Raw genomic sequence first — 21,319 nt, 5'->3', positions numbered from 1 at the left:
GCAACACCTCATAGGTCAGAGGATAAAACGCCTCCCATGGGCGGATGTAATCCCATTGCTCACCATTTCTAGTGCCCGCCTTAGTTCTCACAGAGATCTGCGCTGCCATTGGTCAATGCACCTGATCGTCATCCTGCGTGGTCAGTGGGCGTCAGCAGTGATTTTTCCGGTTTGCGTCTGATTGGCCGGTCGTGCACGTTGACGTCACGGCCCTGCCAGCTGATCGGAGTGAGAAGCCGGTTTGAAGAGAGGAGTTGGACCGGAGAGAGAGACCGGGGAGGGAGCCCCGAGGAGCAGCGAGCAGCTTGGGGTGGGACCGGCCAACCGGATACTCAGAATGGACCGTTTTCATTTCTCTTTTCACAGGTTTAAAGGTTAACACCGGAGCGCACGGTAGACACAAAGCGGCAGGCTTGTCAGGGTGAACTTGCAGGCTTCGCGTCTCGTCGAAACCTCTGGAACTGTCAGAAAAAAAATTGATTGAGAGTTAAGGTGTGGCTGAAGGTCTGCGTGAGGCTTCTGCTCCGAAAAATGTTAGAAAAACGACTGTGTCTCCTCCAGAGTGGCCAGTCAGGGTCGAGACTGTTATATCTGCCAGCGGCTTTAAAGATTCTCCTCAGTCATTTTCATTAAGGAAGATATTACATAACAAATGTATTGCCATCTTGATGTGCGCATCTTTTATCTTAAATCCTTCGCAGTACCCCAGATCAATTGGACTATTACGCAGTTAGGAAGTAAGTCGGGTGTTTTTTTTTTGGTTTTTTTTTTTATTGCTTGGGAGCTCGTATTGGTTTCATAAGTCTGATATGTAACGGACGTGGCAACTTTACAGTAGCCAGCTCTGCTGAATGCCACAGGCAAACTGGGCGTGGGGGAAACAGTCCGAACAGAGCCCAATGATCCACAAATCTCACCAAAGCGCGGCACAAATTGCGCATATTTGACATAGTGTGACCATAGAGACAAGTGCCCCGTTGGAGCCAGTGGATTCACCTGAATCAAAGTAAGTGCGACTGTCAAATACATTTTGCAAACTTTTTCAGCGGAGGTGACATTTAAAGGCCACAGAACAGGGCGCGCTACGGTGCGATCTTAAAGGCATCTCATCGTCTTTTATCGTGGTATTAGGATGCGGTGGGTGTTCAAACTGAAGAAACGGAATGATCTGGCACTGATGGTGGTGTGTCGGTCGGTCGGTCGAGGCCTGTATGAAATCTTTATTTTCCGTATCTGCCTACGAGACAGTGCGAGTATATAACTAGAAAATGATGGGGAGGGTGTGTCTTCAGCCGGGCAAACGTTTGGGCGTTGAATGAGGCTAAATCCAGCAGGGAAGGACGGGGAGACGTAAGAGTTGGGTTCACATTAGCAATAGTCCGCTCGACTTGTCCGAGAATATCGAGGAGTCATTCCGTAGTATTGCGATGCGTCTAACTCAGTCATAATTGGGTGCACAGGCAGACTGACCCCGTGTGCTCTAATTAAGATAAGCTTCAAGTCGAGAGGAAAGCAGATAGAGTGAATTCCTCAAGGCCCCACCCTTTGTAGCGCAACATGGATGTGGAGAGTTGCCCCCTCCTCTCTCTCTCTCTCTCTCTCTCTCTCTCTCTCTCTCTCACACACTCTCTCTCTCCGTGTCATTCATTTCCCCTTTCAAGCTTGTCTTATGCTGTTTCCTCCCTCAGTATCTCCAGGTGCCTACAGTTGATCTTCTTGTCTTTACCAACTTTAGGTCACACCACCAGGATCTACTTCCAGGAAATCTGCAGGGGTGTTAATTGATGGAGGTAAGGGTTGTATTTGAGTCAACCTGTGGAATGCTAAAATTAAGTGTATCCATGTGACATATTGGGGCATTTTGCAGTTTTTATATCCCAAAACTTTGCCTTTGTTGTCCGTTGCTTGCTCCCTTTCTTTTCTTTTCTTTTTTTTTTTTTTTTAAACTGGCACCCTGGTTGTTGCACTGTGCTCATCAGCCTGTTGCAAGTTTAGACAGTCTATGTACTCTGCCCCCCTCCCAAATCCAATTTTCTATGAATTCTAGTGGAAGGGGTTATGTAATCTTAAAAGCGGTGTTCAGAGCTCTCGAACCTTTGCTTATGCAATCTCAGTTTAAAGATTTCAACATTAAGGAAGGCAATGTGTAAACATATGACAACTTATCAACACTCAGGCTCCAAAGCTCAAATTCTTTGGTAGAAAACTGCATTGAGTCTGGTTATAATTTAGTGTGGACTGGCTGCTGTGCTGTATCTCCCCATCTTTGCATTCTGTTCAGCAACCAGTAGCTTTTTCCACCTGCATCTTATCTGTGTCAGCCAAACGCCAGCTCAGACCTTGTCGTCTCTGATATTTGCACGACATAAAAGCTTCTGATGGATAGTTTGACCTTGTGTAAATCGTGGCCATTTCTGTTGGCCAATACCTTTTTTCCGCAGACTGTAGTTCTGAAGGATTCATTAGGGTCTCTTTGCTGCTTATTTTCTGGGGGCCTCACAAGCTTACATGGTTAAATTGAAAAAGTAGTAATGTCCTTTTTTTCTCTTTGTTCCCCCTCGTCCTGACATGATGTCTCAAAGACAAATGCACTTTTCAGGCTGGAGATGCTCTGGAAAATGCTTGTTAGTTGCATAGGGTTCAGCTCTGTTTCCCCCCACTGCCTGCCCTTTCCTCAAAAGTGCCAGGCCTGCTGTAATTATCCTCTCTTTGGCTATGAATAGTGAATTATACATGATGCTGCAGGCCAGTCAGAGTCTGGGCCACTGGACACATCTGGATTATGAGGATCCCACCATTCAAATGTCCAGGCCCTGGGTTTTTTTTTTTTTTTAATTTATTTGTTTTAATAAGAATTAATCTCGGTGGTAATAAAATCGGAGTCCCAGGATATGCCCCACCCACATTCCATACAGGAAGCGCTGTGTTGGAACTAGTTTCTCCTATATAGGAGTGTGATAATGTATTTACAAGGCCTCATTGACTTTGGTTACAATGGCGTATTATGAGTGTTAAAAGTCTGGTACTGAAAAGGATGTGAAACTGTTGTTATTGTTGAAGTGTCATAGTGAATTTATAAGGATTTTAACTGCACGAGATATGCACATTAATGTCATGTTTTTCACTTTAAAAAGGAACTGAATCTGCAGCCTCAGTAGCTATAATGATTGTTGATTGGTCAGGGATTTAATGACTTTATGAATCCCCATTTGAATTGCTGGTCAGATAAAATCCTTTTTCACCACTACAAATATTCTGCTGTTACATACTGTACAGAATAGTGTACCACTCTGTACCATAAAGAAGTTACTCCTCTCTCCAATGAGCCTCTTTTTTTCTTCCCCTTCGCCATCTTGTTTGACTGTTTGCTTTGTCTGGGCTCTGATTGTTTAGCCACATTGGTTTGAACTACGTATGTGTGCATTCGTGGTTAGCCGGCACTGTCGTTATCTCTGCGTGGCTAGATGTGATTAATACAGCAGTCCAGCAGTGACGTCCATTGCGCCACTCCCCAGACACAGACACACACAGAAAGGGCATGTAAGAGGGGAGAAAGATGGGAATCCAGTGTTTGTGGCAGCAATTTAATGTCCTTGTGCCCTATTCTCTAGAGTCAAATGTCAAGTCATCCTGAAAGTCATTATTTTGAGTGCATATGAAAGCATTTATCTTTGCATATGTGTATTTGAGTATTTGTTATATTTTATGCAATATATGTATATTTGTGGGTCTGCAAATTGGGAAGAGTTTTTCCTGACAAACAGGCCTTTTACTTAACTTTCCAAAATAACCACAGAAGGATCTGGAACCGTTTTACCCTGTCAGCGCTGCTGACATTGATCAGAACCATAGAATATAAAAATGTGTCATTTGATGAGTCACCCCTCCTCTGCTAACTTAGCTTATGAATGACTAGCCCATCAAGTGATTTGGTGTAATTGAGCAGGACTGAACATTGACTGTTATTGATAGCCAATCAGAGAAGGGAGGATCTGCGGAGGAGATGCGGTAGCTGCAGTGAGGTAGCACATTTTTATGGACACACCCAGACAGCCTCATAGGGCTAACATTCACTAGCTTAGGCTAACACTTTACGTGCTTTTAGGATGCATACAGCATGGTTTGTTGAATATTTAAATGTTGCTTCTAATATTCATGTACAGTTGTAAGAGGTTAATAAATATAGAATTGTTGGGGGGGGTTTTGTTTTGTTTTGTTTTTTGTATAGTGTCAAATCACCACATACATTTTCTCTAGGCACCTAAGGTAAGGTTAAGACCTTATAATATTATAAAGAAAAACCCAATGAGCGAGTATTTGATGACAGTTGAGAGGAAAAAGTGTTTTACCAGGAAGAAACCTTCAACAGGACCAGTTGGGCTGAAAGGATGTGTGTCTGCATCTGGTTAAGAAAACCAAAGCTCCTTGGCAGGTGTTGTCATGCTGTGCATCGGTGCATTCATGGTATCGTCTGATGGAGAGAGACATCCTCTGTGTCTGTGTTTGCATGTGCACACATGCGCAGGACAAGGATGAGTGTGTGTGTGTGTGTGTGTGTATTGCATGGCAAAGTCTGAGGTATAGTAGTTGGTGAAGTAGTGCTAGCAGTAATCCAAATGTGTCCCACATTATATTGCAAGCGCTCCATACGGAGAGAGACTGTCACCACTCCTCAGCAGGGCTGTGTGTGGTTTACCAGACCAGCCCCATACTCATATGGACAACACATGTTGCACTATGTGTGCCTGTCCACTGGAAAAGTTCTCTCTAGCAGGAAAAATGCAACACTAACACCAGATGCATTGTTTCATCTGGTAAATAAAGGTGTAATGAGTTAACATACTCTAGTTTGGTGGAGTAATCCTGGCATTATTTGTAAGTTTCTGGAAAGGTTCTATATGAAGTTAAAAGGTGTAGTCTTTTACACTTTTCTGTAGGTGACCTAGTTAAAGAACAGGGACTATTGTGGCGTGTACAATCTGCACACACACACGTATATAGATAGAGACAGAATGAGTAACCTGAGGATAAAGAAATACAGAGAAAGAAACCACAGTAGCCTGTATGCAAAGTGAGAGAGCTAAATGAAAAGTCATTGTTGGCTCAGGTTTAGATCTGAGTTTCTTAATTTGTGAGGCTTAATAAGGTCTAGCCTCATGCAGGCACAGGCTGAGCTAAACTAAAGCCGTGTTAAGATTATTTTAGGCTGAAGCAATGCTGTAGCACACTTAGCTGTGGGCTGGTCTCTGCAGGGCCAGCGGTGAGGAGCGGTGGGCCTCTCGGCAGACTGGCTGGAATGTGGACCATATGTAGCAGGCATCCCAGGAATGTAACTCGGCCTTGCTGAACTGACCAACCTAAAGACACAGAGAGAGCAGAGCAGAATAAGGAGGAGAGGAAGGGATAAAGTGAAGGTAGAGCAAGAGTGATGATACTCAAGGACAAAAGAGATCACAAAAGGTGAAAGGGAGACGGAGTGGAATGAAAGCTCGGAAGGCATAAGAAGCGAGCCTAACAGAGAGCATGAGAAATGAGTGTGGAGAAGATGGGGACAAGCTAAAAGGAGTACTAAAGACAGGTAGATACTCCAAAAAATCGTTTCCTTGACCAAGTGGTTTTCTTCAGGATACTGCAGACAGACACATTCATGGTGAGTATAAGATGGTTCCTTGAGTGTGAACTACACTGGTGTTATCAGTATATTGACTAACTACACTTGCACATCACTCTATTGTGCTGCCATGATGTCTTTTCATATGCAGTATTGTGAAGAATTTGCTTCAAATAAAGCTGAAACGATTAGCTGCTTGACAGAAAATGAACCTTAAAATCTTCTGATAATCAATATTCAATCAATATTTTAATCAAATATCAAATATTTGATATACTGTAATATTATATATATATATATACTGGAATATTTATTTATGGTTCGTTTGAGAAGCTTTTCTGCTTCTCTCTGTTAATTTGAAATTGAATATCTTTGAGTTTTGGATTGTTAGTTGAATGAAACAAGATACAGATGTCACCTCTGCCTTTTTTTTGCAATTAATAGACTAATAGATTTGCCAATTAATCAACAAATAAGTGACAGATGAATTGATCATGCAAATGATTATTAGTTGCAGCTATGGAGTTTTTAAAGTGTGTGACTACCCTTTTTAATACCAGAACACACCTGATTAATCCAGATGTGATGTCTCATCTGCTGTAATTTAAAAAAAAAACAAAAAAGGAATTAGGTACTCGTTGCCGCTGTAATTTGTTTTGAACCAAAAATAATTTACCAGACAGCCAGAGACCTGATAATTAACGAAAATGTCTTTATTAAATGCCTTTAAATGTCAGGATGCAAGTAACTTCAAATAAAGAGCATTTAGACTCGAGCTGGTTGGTTTTTGCCTGAGTAAATGCGTCAGTAATTACAGTCTTGTCATATGGTAACCTAATCCATCAGTACCATTCAAGACTTTAACCTGTTGGATCCCAACTTCATGTCATGTCTAACATATTCAGTAAATGCCTGTACAGTGTAATAGAGGATATTGAAATGTGAATTTGTATTATTATGTTTGTCCAGAGGTTCGGTTCATGAGGTAAATGGTGTAGAGGTGGTGCCTTTCTTTGTGGGGTATCAGACCACAGTGTTCCTCTTGCTCACCCACTCAGGGTGAATGCCTCTTTCTCGTTCTCGTCTCTGTTAGCTTAGCACTCTGTGCTCTCAGGCCATCTGGGTACAGCTGGGGCCAGAACAGCAGGAAACACACTCACACACAGATACACGCACTTATACAAACATTCTGTCTTTTTTTAAGGCCAACATACCCCGGTCATGCCCCCTACAGACACATACACACAATGTCCACTGGAGTGTGATGAGTCTATGGTTGAGTGGTCAGTTTCTTATCGAACAACCCAACCTTCTGTCGGTGTGATAGACTTGTGGTTCTTAATTCTTTTCCATCAAATTTATGAAATTTAGCTCATACAATGAAGAACCAAGTGTGAAAGGCCCAGGTTAACATAGTATGGTTGGCTGAGAAAAATCTAATGTTAACTGTCCAGTAAAGAGCCATTAGTCAATCACAAAAGACAGATGTAAGTGATAGATGTAGCTCCATCCAGTCCTTAAACCCAGGCGAATTTTTGGCTTTTCCCCATTTCTCCTCTTCAACTCTTCCCCCTGTTGAGTTTCTCCGAGTTTTGAGTGAACCTCAAGAAAGAGGACAGTAATGGGTAGTAGCAGGACAGACACTATGGATTCCTGCAGAGTTTTAACTCCTGAAACAAAGACCAATTCATGTTCTGCAATAAAACATTTAAACAACACTGAACTGTACACAATCAACCGTTACACACAATGAAGAGGAGAAGGAAGGAAAGTTTGGTCCTATCTATCTTTATACATCATTTAGTTTTTGAAGTAGTCCCTGTGGCCACCTGATGAATCTAAGCCCCATATCTACTCTCCTTTTAACTCTGTTTTGGTCTCCACCAGCTCCTGAGGGAAACGTGACTCTTTAGCTGTGTATGTTCACCAGTGAGTACTAACAGTGTCTGTCTTTTTTTTTTTTTTTTTGCTTTTTACTACTTAGGCAAGTAACTTTTGTGGTTTAAAAAGTAAAAAAGAAAATGACTTTGCTCATTGGAGATGGTCTATGGCGTGTTTCAGTCCTGTTTTTTATCTTCTGGGTGGGGTGAAGGGATGACACTGAGGAGATTCTCTGGATTTGTACCACGCATGGGCAGCTGCTGCTTCTTATTCATTTGCCCTACAGGCATTTCCTGTCTTTCAGCACGCTAACTAAACTGCTAGTTAGAGGGGGAGGGTGACAAAGGATATATATACAGAAAGAGAGGGAGAGAGGGAGGCTGAATTCATGGGGACTACAGCGGCATTTAGCCAGAGCAAGGGATGGACACAAACAGATACATAGAGGGAAACAATGTACTCTTTGACACACTTCTTCCCAGTGGTAGGAAGGGAGATGACAGCCAGACGAAGCACACAAATCTTTTCTTTATGTTGGGCCCCTTTACCCAGCGTTCACACCCCTGCTTCCACCCCTCTGTTTCTGTATCTCAGTGTCTGAGGAGCTTTTTCTCTCCCTCCTGTTCAGCTATATTTTCCAAAGGATTATTTGATCCTCCTTGTGTCTGTGTATGTGTGCATACATGTAGAAAATTTGACACTAGGTGTCCTTTCCAGGGAGCTCGCATTAGACACGCACACACACACACACGTCCGTACGCAGATTCAGAGACATACTGCGTCATTGTCTCATCTGTGTCTAGTGGCAGGTTGTCTGCTTCACACTTTATGACATCACTGAGGCAGATACCATCTCAACTCTCTCATCCTACACACACACACACACACACACACACACACTCAGACTCAGACTCCATGCTGTTCTCATGCATTCCTGGCCACAGATGCTGGTATAAGACGTTACTGGAAGCGCCATTTCCTCTTCCTTTTTCCCACCTGCTTACTTCCTGCCAGTTCACATCATCTCTTCCTTAAGCAAACAACCCTGTGCACTTCCAGGAAATCGGTGCATTAACAAGCTGTGCTGTCTGGATCAAAGCCTACTGCAAAATTTCACATGTGTGTGAATAATGACTATAGCATAATTGCTGTCAGGTTGTTGAAGTTGGATGTGTATTTTTGGAGCAAAAATGTGATTTCGAGATGCATACTTGTGTGTGCGCATGTGGCTGAGTCACTTGTTTATGCCTTGTTTCATGGGCCCCACCCTAACTGCTGTCTTTCTCTGCATCCCACTCCTTCACCCTTCACCCATCCTTCAGCCCCCAAATTAGAAGAAACCTTCTTATTACCGCACTTTGGGACATTACTGGATGTTTCCTACCAGGAGAACAGATGTACCAGAAAGAACCTCTTATGAGGCACACATTGGGCTTTTACGGGGCCTCAGTCCACATTTAAAGAACGCCTGATGCATGTTCCTGGTTTCATTTTTAATTATTAATTCACATCCAGATAAACAGCAGCTGAGGGCACAAATGGAAATTATACAATACATGCATATACACACACACACATACAGACTCATTCATTTTGTGTCAGCAAGTGTCAAATGGCATTTCATAATTCACATGGTGTGCATATGTGTGTTGTGAGTGAATGAGCCGGTTGCGTTTCTATAAAACAGGGTGTGGACTTTGCTCCCCCCTCTTAACATGCATGCATACATTTGCTCGCTCATATGCCTCATGCATACACATTATCCCTCTCACACACACACACACACACACACAGACACACACTCACAGCGACTGGGCCCAGCCGCTCCCCACCTCGGTCATTTTGAGAAGCCCGCAGTACGAATGATGAACATACTATGACAGAGTGCTAGTCTTAGCATGCCTCCCCACCAGAATTACACTTCAACAAAATTAGCTTGTGTGTGTTTGTGTGTCTATACATCTTTCTTGAAATTTATTCCTCTTTCTACCCACTAATCCCATTCAAGGCTGTAGGAGGAAAGCACTGGCAAATATATTGATCCACTCTTGACTTGAAAGCAATTTGTCAAGGCCTCAGGAAAAGGCTTTATGGGGGCTGTAGGGTGCACAGATGATCAAGTGCAGACCATTCAAAGTTGTGGCAATGGCACTCCACACTGTCAGTGGGTGCACCTGTGTGTGTGTACATACTGGGGAATGCATGTGTAGAATTTTAATGGTCCCAGTTACTTTTGTCCAGTTGCCACTAATTCAGACACTGAATGTGGCTATAAATAGTTTCTGCATTCTCAGAGCGGGACGGTTACAAACATAGGATCTTGATTTGAATGCAAAGGACACAGCTGACTGAGTACTGCATGGTTTCCAGTCACGCAGATGGTCATCGCTTTGTTCAGTATAGTCTTAAAAGAATGCTGAAGTGAAGGAAGCCTTTCTATAGTTTGAGATCGAGGTGGCTTGAATGAACAAAGGCCTTTTCCTAACATATGAATTTACAGAATCTACATTATTGATTATAGATTGTTGGCAAATTCTAAAATAGATATCAGTGACCAAATTTTTTGCATTATTTTTGTAGCCTACATTTACATTTATAATGTTTGCCAGGCCATACATTTAATTTTTTCTGTTAATGAACGATCTCAGCTCCCATGAACGTTATGGTTGGGAGAAGCTAAAGCCAAAGCGCTGAATCCCTATAAATGTTACAAATTCATTTTGTCTATTAATAGTCTTTTGAGGAACAAGAGGAACAATTTGATATTGGACAAATTGGACTTGGATATGTGCGACTGTTGTGTTGGTACTGAGCCAATTACTCTGGAGTGTGCCATAAGGTTGCTGTAACAAAGCTAGTGGTTGCTGTTTTGCCAAGCTCACAGCTTTCAAGGGAAAATAGTTTAGATTAGTGCAATACCATAAACAACGGGAGCTGGATGATGCTGCTTGTGAAATGGATATTGTTGATGCCTTTGGTGGAAAGATAAGAGACTTGTCAGAATCTGTTGCAAAGCCGCTGATCCTCATTACACAGCAAGCACACATGTAAGATTATCCTGCCTAACCATACTAAACTCAACTATAGTATTAGCCATACATTGACATACAGCATGCAGTCTGACTTAAATCTTTGCGTGGTGATTTTTAGTATCCCTGTGTTATCCTTTTGCCATCTCATGTTGCAGGACAAACATTTACCTTCTATTACCAGTTTTTCACATGAAACACTGAAACTGTACAAATGTCACAATATAGACTGGATGCATTTTTTGCTATCAATTTTGGATAAGACATTGCATTCTTAGAATGATTCACGGGACTTCCCATTCTTTTGTCTTGGCCAAGTCATTCCCTGCACGCCCTCTGGGATATGTTGATATTGGCAAACATTCATAGATGTAATCCATTCTCCGTCTTCAGTGTGTTTTTTTAGCCATACTTTAGCAATTAGATATCAGTTAAATTTACAGAGAAAGACCATTACAGCTCAAACCGAACCCCCAAACAAGTTCGGTCGTGCTGGAAATAAAAAGGGTGTTTCCCATGCCCCAAAGGGAGCGCTCATTGTGTGAATTCAAATTACGTTTGTATGAGGGTGTGTTGACCTTGGCTGATTTGGAAACCAACAATAGGTTGGGATTTATTTTTAAAAGTATCACGGTGACTTAGGATTTTAGAGCACTTTGGTTAAAGTGTTACTTTTATTAAACCTCACTTCCATTTAAACATTTGCTGTCATCCTAACCACGAGGGCTCCAACACCTCATCCCCATCACTGCTGAACACACCTTTTGTCCTTGCCTTTGGGGCTTAGCAGATATTTAGTCCATCTGTCCACTGAGCTGCCTCAGGAAAAGCTGAAAACATGTGAGATGCAAACATATATGGCATGTTTCTCTGTGTGCATGTTAACCTAAGAATAACAAAGACAGTAGGTCTTGTTCTCCATGACTTAAGTTATCACTTCCACACTGCCAACAGTGATTGAATCACTCATACACACGCACTGTCTGCTTCTGGTGTGTTTGTGTGTTTGTGCGCACAAACTCTGAGGAGCCATTTTCAGCCTGTTGCTTAGGCTGGGTGTAATTGTCCTGGGAATCGTCAGCTCTGTGTAATAAATCACTCCTCTGGTACACTGTGTTCTCCACTCTGGGATGGCCGCTGTGTGCGTGTTGTGTGCATGCTTAACATATCGTGAGCGGAGAGGGAACATAGCTAAGGAATAATAGGGGTTGAAAATTACATTTACGAGGAAAAAAAAAACTGCAGCTCTCTGTCTCAACAGGCTTTTGTAGTTTGCCAGAGGCAAAACCCAATTTCTTATGCTATGTGAAAACCCAACCAATGCATGTAGTTGGTGTATAATGAGGATGCAAATTAAGTTCATATAGCCCTGTTTGTTTTGCACCTTTTGCTTCTCATTCTTGTGCTTCTTTCAATTTCCCCTTCAACCTTGCATGTCCAGACAGTAAAGAAAACAAGACTTACCATTGAATTTTCTGATTCAGATTTTAATACATAAGCATTTGATGTTTGAGTTGATGTTGCAGATGACGCTACAGCAGCCTCAGCATATAATGACTGCAAATTACATCAGGCTGAAATAATTGTAATAAAATTCACACATCATACAAAGTAGGGACAAGTTAATGAAAAGGGTGTCATAACCATTTTTCTCTTCCTACTGCAGCATAAGTGTGTGTGTGTGTGTGTGTGTGTGTGTGTACTTGTACTTGCTCCATAATAAGGACCAAAAAAAGTATTTTACTAACAGAGTGAGGACATTTTGGGAAAGTGAGGACATTTTGGCCGGTCCTCACTTTTTGAAACACCTTAAAATCACATTTTGAGGGTTAAGACTTGGTTTTAGAGTTATGGTTAGAATTAGGTTTAGGTTAAGGTTAGGGTCAGGGTTAGGGTTAGACACTCAGTTGTGATGGTTAAGGTTAGGGTAAGGGGCTACGGAATACATTATGTCAATGACTGTACTCACAAAGATAGTACAAGTTGTGTGTGTGTGTGTGTGTGTGTGTGTGTGTGTGTGTGTGTGTGTGTGTGTGTGTGGACAACACTCTTCATACTGTTGGGTGTTACATTTGTAGCTAAAGCTACAACTTTACTCAGACTCTTCTGTGTACAGCTGATACTTTTGATTACCAGGGTTAGCAAGCAATTTGATTCAAAATATATTGCAGAACTTAAGATTTGTTAGATTTGTTCTTAGATCAGCCTGTGTCATACTAGAGTTATTACATGGTCACCAGCGTGCTTCCTGGTAGCAGTGCTGATCTCTGACCTGATTAGTGTTTGCTGATCTTTCTGCTGTCCTTTTCTCTCTGCATTTATTCCTTTTATCTCTTTACCCCTTTTTTCATCCTTGAGTAAAACTGCAATCATTTGGCCAGTTTAAATACAATCTGGCAGACACCAGAAGAAACTAATCTTCTCTGGTCAGTGGAGCTATCAGTTGCCTCTTTACAAATTTGCTCAATGAAAACAAAAGTAAAGCCTTTACCCTGGATCTCATCTCCAGTATTACACAGCCACAATGGATCCGTCTGGATTCAGTACAAGATCAAGGCCCACAACCCATTCAGAATTCTCTCTCAAACTAGTCTCGGTCACATTGAGAGTATGTGTGTTTGCGTGTGTGTGTGTGTGTGTGTGTCTCTGCAGTCCAGAGCTTTCCACTGTTGCTCAGAGCAGCGTGGGGTTCGTTGAGTTTCTAGGGGTTGCTGGGTTCGTGGTGCTGCTGAGAGCTAGTTTGCCCAAAGTCCTGTCCTTGAACTGTGAAAGAAAATGCTGCTAGGGAAAGGCTTTTTCAGACTGACTGACTGCAATAGTTGAAGTCAGTCCAGCTGAATGGAATCCAGGCAAGACAAATCCTGGGCTACTCGTAAGTATTACACAGTGGCCGCCTGAAAGGGGATGTTTAAGTGGTACATCACATAAAGGGTTTTCTTGTCACTTTTAATCTCTAACACTTGATTAGGCTATGGTTAAACTTTCAAAACAACTTCATAGCAAAGAAGTTGATGAACCAAATTGGCCTGTGTCATTACTCTTGAGGGCTTCATCCTTCTACCAACATTTCTTAAACTGACATTCATTGGGATGGAAATTTGTGGGGTTTTCTCAAGGTGAAATAACAAAATACTTGACATGTTAGTGAAGCAGTCACACACCCAAGGGAGTGGAAGTATCTAAACTAAAAGGAAAATTCCTTCATTCAGCCCTGTATGGCTGCTGTAAACTGAACTGCCCCACGGGACAAGAGCTGTTTTCTATCAGGAGATCCAGGCTGTAACCAGAGGCCAAGCTATCTAGCTAGCAAAGACTTCTGTATTCAATTAGAGCCGAAGCAGAGAGAATGCTAAAACAGTAGGCTGGCATGTCTGATGCAGGCTAGCTCCATGCCGGTGCGCACACGCAGCTTGTTTGTTTATGCGTGTGTGCACATTTAAAGACTCTGTAAACCACAGTATTCACAAATAAGGACAAAAGAATGTTATAGAGTTTTCTTCTCTTGTATCTTTCTCTCTACCTCCTCACCTCTTTCCCACAACAAGTCGCCCTTAAAGCTAGCACAGAGAGAAGGTGTGTGTGTGTGTGTGTGTGTGTGTGTGTGTGTGTGTGTGTGTGTGTGTGTGTGTGTGTGTCTGTGTGTTTGACTGCCAAGCAGCAACCACCATAGCCAAAAGCTGAAGGCAATGTGGAAGCGCCTTAAGATAGAGCTAAATGCTGGCTCCAAAAAATCTCTAACTGCATATTTTTATCTGGAAAGGTCAAGGTCATTTATTTTCTGTGAGAAACGAACTCGCACCCAACAGTTTATTTAACTCACTAATTTGGTGGTGATTAAGAGAGTTACTGTTTCATAAAGGAGATGTATGTTTAGGATGCATTTGCTTGATTGACAGGTGTCTCATCCTATTAGCCTCAGTTACAGATGGCAGCGAGCAGCGGACTGAAATCAAAGCTTCAAAATGTCGCTTTCAGGAGAAACTGTGCTCAACTTCACTGATCATGTGTCTATTATTCTTCAGGTTATGGGGTATGTATAAATGCGCGGTGGCCGTAAGGTGCTCACTGGCTGACCTACAGCAGTTCTTCACTGGCAAGCTTTATGTCCTCATGTACCAACTAAAGCTGCCAGCTGAAGAACTGTTGTGGTCGGCTCTTTCCTGCACTGAAGACTCGTCCATCCCAAAGAATGACCCGAGGATAACGACAGAATCAAATCCAGCCTTTGACCGTCATAGAAAATAATGAGCACAGTCCCTCCCTGCGTGGAAACCCTGTCACTTAATGCAGCATGTTCATGTGTTAAGATTCATGCCATGACACCTGCTGTATCATGTAACAAAAGTATTGCATCATGGAACTCATCTCCGACCTTTCTTTTTTTGCTGTGTAAAATGATATTATTGAATATAATTTTAAAATGTATATTCTTTTTAATCATTTTTTAATTATTGAAGCAAGACTGAGACATGGAAGTATAATGAGTGCTATAACATAATAATACTATAATGGAACAAAACACCTGACAACTTTTTCTCTTTGTTATAGATTAATATTTTGATTTATTGAAAGGGGAGAGAGAAATGAAAGGATAAACAACTCTTCTCTGTCATTTAGGCTTAGTTTTTATGATAGTAGTAATAGTTATGTTTTACAATGTTTGCACAATTGTAAGTTTCACCTGGCTTGCATCATCTCAAAAACACATTTTAGTCAAGTATCAGCAGTCATATTTAAGTCTTTTTTTCCCCTACTCGCTCAAATTTTATAGGAAAACAAACATCGGAAATGGTTTTCTTAGGAATTCCAAATTTTCCAGTGAAATTTCACCTAAAGATAATCTGTTCAGAGTTGATACACGAACCTCTGACAGAGTTTATAAACTGTCGGCTAATGCTGGGAGCCCAGTCGATCAGCAATCACAGCCAGAGTTAATAAAGTTAAAGGCTAAGAATCATTCTAATATCAAAGCACTGACAAAGTGGCTCCACTTTGTCTTTATCATTGTTGATACATTTTTAGAAAACGTATTGCTAGTTGTGTCAGTGGATAGTCGTCATGCCCTTTTATGAGCTCTGTATTTGTGTGCTTAATGAATATTGAGAAAACCCCCGAACTAACGACACTTAAATAAACGGATTGGCAGCTGAGGTCTGCTGTCATCAACGTGTTTCTGCTTTTACTCCGTGTCATGAAAGACATGTGACTTTTCTCCTCTGTAACGACCCTGAGTGTCATGCAGGAGAGCACACATAGAAGCAGACAGACAGACATCTTGTCTGTGACCCTCAGCACTCACAAATCAAACTTCAAGAGAAAGGGCAATGCCCAGAGCAGGATATGAGTGCGAACGTGTCCCTTTAAAAGCTGCCAGCCAGAGTCGAACAGAGGGAAGGAATGTTCTGGGGCCTTAACAAAACCAGATGCCCCGGCTTACTCTCCCTTTGCACACATGCTCTTGGCTGCCTTCTCTCACTCCTCGAGCTCTTACTTAACACCACAGATGGAACCAAGAACTGGGCAGACTCCCTCCTCAGCCTGTCTGAAGTACATCATCTTCTTTATCAACTACCTTTAATGTGCTCTGGCTCCTAGCTCTCTGTCTGTGCCCCAATCTCCTTATCTTCTTGTCTACTCCTCTTTACGTCCATGTCCTTACGCTTGGCAAACCTTTTCCTCATCCCCTTCCACCCCACAATCCTCCACCATGCCAGTGACAGACGGACAGACACACACACACACACGGGAAACACAAACATGGGATTATTCCACTCTCTTTCCTGTACATCCTCTTCAAGTGGCACTGCCAGTACCCCGCATTAATACACCATAACAGTGCATATAAGGGTCACGCCCTGACCTTGTGTGCTCTGTAGATTTGTTTCAGGTTAGTGACTCGCCTGCCTGATCCACTTGCAGGGAATCGGCCTGTGAGTGCATTAAGAGATTGTGGAAGGAGGGATGCGTAAGACCTGGGAGGAGAAGCACCTACAGTAAGATGGATCCACCTGACCCAACAGGATGTGACCATTGTGCTTTCTGCTCATACGTATTTGAATGCACAGATATGTGTGTGCATCCAATCCTCATTTCCTCCCTTTTTCCCCAGCCAGATGTGCCAAACCCGTGCCACTAAACTCAGGTGGCCTGTACCTGTACCTCTGCCAGCTGCTGTGCCAGCTGTGCAAGGTGAGAAAGCAGAACAGCATCACTGAAAGAGACCAACAGGCAGCTGCTGCAGACAGAGAGGAGCATCATCAAAGGAGTGCTGAGCCAGCCTACACAGCCTCAATCATAATATATTTATTATTTACAGCAAAGACCTTATTATTAAGTGTCAAGCATTTGAATGTGGAATTGAGGCTGTATAATTTTGTACCGTGCTACACTGAGAAGAAGAAAAGTGTTAATAGTACAAAAATTGTGTGCTTTTGTGTTTATACATTTTAAGCTTTCGTAACCTCTCTCAGTAAAACTACTGAATTGAGATCTGTGAACGTTGATGACTAACATTAGCGTCCTGGATCTCTCTTAAGCAATTTCAAAAAAGTGAACTTTTAACAACATTATCACAAAAGTTAAATCAACATTAAATTATACCACTGCATAAGTGCTTTGTTTTTGACATTTGTCAGTCTCCTTGTGTTCAACTTGAGGTTCAGACTCACATGTTATGCACTCCAGGCTCCAGGCTTATGGACTTACCTAACACACTTCCTGTTGGACACATACATTATACTGCCACAGGGAACATAAACAATAATCTTCTTAAGGCGTGAGCTGCTCTGTGAGCAGTAATAGCAAGCCCTTACTCAAGCAATTTACTGTATCTGAACATGAGATTGTGACCAGCGCTGCACCATAATATGTTATTGTAGTGCAGTTATTTTCTCAGGCACCTGCCACTTAACATGGACTGAAATGATCACAATGTTTGACTTGTTTTTGGTTAAGATTCCAGGTCGCTTTAATAGCACAAAGCAGGCTGTTTACAGTGTGCACTTAGATTTAAATATAGAAAAGCACAGATGAAGTGAAGCTAACAATATTAACAATGACTCATTTAAGTGCCACAGTAAGCTGCAACATCTGTACTGTTCACTGTACTGTTCATGCTATGGCATTAAAATTGCACTTACAGTAAGTTAAAGTTTGCTGTTATTTAACCAATATTTTTTTCACTATTGCAACATTTTAATCAGCGTCAGACAGGCAACTGCTGAGGGTTAGTTAGTGCACAAACAGCTCAGCAGGCTATAATCTGTTTCAGCTATTGAGGGGCTGCTTGAACTCAGTGAGAGATAAGACATCCAGAAAGAGGCAGAGGAAAAGTAGATACTATCTTTTTTTTCACATCAGGGTTTTAAGGTTTAAATCTTTTCTCTTCTCGATTTCAATTTTTTTTTTCAACCTAGGAAGTAGTTTTGTTTTTTTTTTTTGTTTAACTTGCTTATTGTGTCAGTTTGGGCTTTATTTCCAAAAACAAGCAGTTGAAGATTTTGATCTGCAATGCGATCAAGATCCAAAAGCCAGAGATTTGCTTGGACACAAAGGACTCACTGGGACAGTTCTTCTTCCAAGGACAGGGTTGCCTGTGCCCTTTGAATATGTAATACCATCTTTGCACAGCATATATTCATCAGACATCGGGCCACTGACTCTGACCCCTGGCTGTTAGTAGATTAACTTCATCTGTTCAGGTTCATCTCACCCTCACTGAGAAGGTCAGAGAAAGTTCCTACAGTCTATTCCAGTGGATAAATGTAACTCTGTGATATATCTCTGTGTCCTGAGAAATTCTCTCTCAGGACATCTATATAACATCTGGTCTAATGTTCCTTATCACAATGCATCTCATAGTGGTGCTTTCAGTGTAATGGCTAATGGAGTGATAGGTGATGTGTTTTAGGCACACTTTGAAGTAGAAAGGAAGAGAACAAAGAGCTAATGGACAAGATGCGTGTGTGTGTATGTGTGTGTGTGTGTGTGTGTGTGTGTGTGTGCAGGTATGAAGAAATTGCAAATGAGCAAAGGGTTTTCTGAGACTGAAGTATTCTCTGGTGTAGTGTCTGCTGTACAGCCCTTGTTCACCTCTTAAGTCAAAGCAGGAAGAAGCTCCAAGGCCAGGTCTGAAGAGGTTTACAAACCTCCCCTAAATTCTTCCCTGTGGGTGAAATCATGTGAAAGCTGCTTAGGCAGATTATCCCTGCCTCGACGGCAGCTGGCAGTGAGATCCTTGGGAGTGCACCTGACTCAATACTGGTGGTGACGCAACCGCAGGCTGTGGCGCAGCGTGCTCCCGCAATCCTCCATGACCTTTAGCCCCAGAGGGAAAAGTGCATCTTGTGGCCTAAAGCAGGAACTAAATCAGGGGATCATACACACACACACACACACACACACACTAATGCACCACTAAACACAAAATTTAGAAATGTTTAATCTGTTACAAATGAAGCGTGATAATCAGTTAACTGGATTGATCAGGGATGTGTTTTAAGCTCTTTAGGTTGTGTAAGTATGAAAAAAATATTGAAGTTTTGGTGCCTAACCTATGTTAACTTTACTAAACACATATTTTGAATATTAAAAACTTCTTGTATTATTAAACAACATTAACCGATTTCCTATTTGGTTCTTTTCTTTGGTTTATTAACATTGTTCGAATGTTTTTACTTGTTGGGTACAGGATAATAGTTGTCTGGACTTCTTTCCATCATCATTGTCCCTGGTATTAAAAAAAGATAAAAAAAAAACAAAAAAAAAACAAAGAGATTGTTTCACAAAAGACATCAGCTTTGAAACAAGTTTAAAACAAAAACATCTCTATAATTGTCTTGCAGTCACTGTGCTGTCCTCTTTTTATGTCATTAAATGTTTTCTGATTTGGGAGGTGATCAAGTGAATAGACACATATTGACTCTATAAACTCAAACTCATGTTTCTGTAGTTTCAACTCATATTTGACTGTGACTTACAAAATCAAATGTGATTATGTGAGTTTGTGGAATAGTCTCCAGCTCCCTGCCAGCTTGTCACTTTTGATGGAGACATATAGAGAGCTGTACTGTGTATTGTCTATCATGTGGTCTGCTATTCGATATGAAAAGTCTTGATTTATCTGTGGCAGCTCCTTCAGGACATTTCAAATCTGGGGAAATGAAGCTTATCCCCTCAAATAATATGCAAAGTGTATTTTTTTATTTCTTTTAAATTAGGTGTAGGCTGAAGTAAAAGAATCTTCTCCCTCCAAGTGAATTTTAATGAGGTCCCAAGTGCACTGTCACCTCATGAAAACACAGCGCTCCAATAAAATCCGTGTTTTATTATTTTAGACAAGTTTTTATTAAAAAATGAAGGGACTTCCGGTTCAGTGCTTCACACTGGAGCCTTTGCAAGATCGAGCCGCGGAAAAAATATCAGTGGCAGAGCAATGGTTAGCTGAAGTGAGAAATACTGTTTCTTTTCAGCTGATGCAGAGGTAAACTATGATGTCTGGAACTGTTGGCTCATTCTTCCAAAACTACAATTTCAGGGGCCATTACACAACCCACAAAGCTAAATATAAGAAATGCTCTCTGTCTGGGCAACAGCTGTATAGTCTTTGATTTGAAAACAAAAAATATATATAAATATATATTTTATGCTGTGAAGGACATTAAGTAAAAACAGAAAAAAGAGAAGGAGAAGAGAAATGAGCAAGAGAAGTGATAAAAAAAAGATGTAAGTGTAAAGCTTTTGCAGACTTTCTGATCATTCATTGTTGTCGCTGTTTTGTCAGTTTAACTAAGATTCTAGGAAACCAAAATGGAAAACAATTGAAACAAGCAAATACCCTGTATAACTCAAAATATTATTATTATTATCATGAAAAAATATATATTTTATCAGTATTTTATAAGTATGTACACACACAAATACAACAGACAGATATATTATATAAAACTATAATACAGCCAATTTACATGTAAAAGAATAAGAGAAAAAAAAAGTTATGGTCTCCAGACATAAATGAGATACTTTGTGAAAGCCCCACATCAGCACTTTCAACTGGTTCTCTCAGCTTGTCTCTACATGATATTTAAACAAAGTTACATTATTCACAGATTACTAGACAGACTCTCAAGAGTTAAAAAAAAAAAAAAAAAAAAAAAAAGTAAAATAATTTTGGAAATAAACACATTGATTTAATAGGAGTATTCACTTGCATGAAATATAGTAAAATCTGAAAATGCACAAAAATGTCAGTAACCCACTCATGAGAATTGAGAAGTAATTGTAGAAATGTCAGCAGCTAAAATGTGGTGAGGTCTGGTTTTTCTCTGCTGTGTCTCTTAAGGGTTCTACAGTCTTATTTTAAATGTAGATTTATCACCGTGGTCCTCTGTTTTGTCTCATGCAGCTGTTTTATGGGGGGCTGCCCTGCTTTGATAAATGAACAATGAATAAAGTAATTTATTGAAACATTCAATAACTGTCTTTGAGGGGTTTTGTCATATTTCACTGTACAGTGAAGATGACCATAAATCACATGAGGAACTTCAGTATGAGGAGCATATCACTGGCACCTCTCTCTGCAAAAATGGTTCAGCCTTCATATAAAGCTAAAGAAAACTAACTAATCATTGTTGCATGAATGTTTTGACTGTGGAAACCCACAGGTGTGAATGAGAAGAGGAATCACTAAAGCAGAGTTTGAGTTGCACCAAAGATCTTACTTTTAACCCTTATATCTAACATAATAGTTCTCTAATGCTAAATCAAGATAAAAATGTCATTTAATGTGAATTTAATGTGA

The 21,319-nt window shown here is 41.1% G+C and overlaps 1 long non-coding RNA gene across 1 annotated transcript; it reads left to right on the top strand.

The window, feature by feature from the left end:
* Window positions 1–291: 291 nt before the first annotated feature.
* Window positions 292–17,131, top strand: LOC139632006 (uncharacterized). The gene is made up of 2 exons (XR_011693479.1): window positions 292–5,650; window positions 16,398–17,131. It is a non-coding gene; the product is annotated as an uncharacterized lncRNA (long non-coding RNA).
* Window positions 17,132–21,319: the final 4,188 nt, after the last annotated feature.

The sequence above is a fragment of the Trachinotus anak genome, unplaced genomic scaffold (genome assembly GCF_046630095.1).
Source record: "Trachinotus anak isolate AG129_WGS33_773 ecotype Australia unplaced genomic scaffold, CSIRO_AGI_Tana_v1 ptg000014l, whole genome shotgun sequence".
Classification (NCBI taxonomy): Eukaryota; Metazoa; Chordata; class Actinopteri; order Carangiformes; family Carangidae; genus Trachinotus; species Trachinotus anak.
This window is presented reverse-complemented; position numbering and strand designations above follow the sequence as displayed.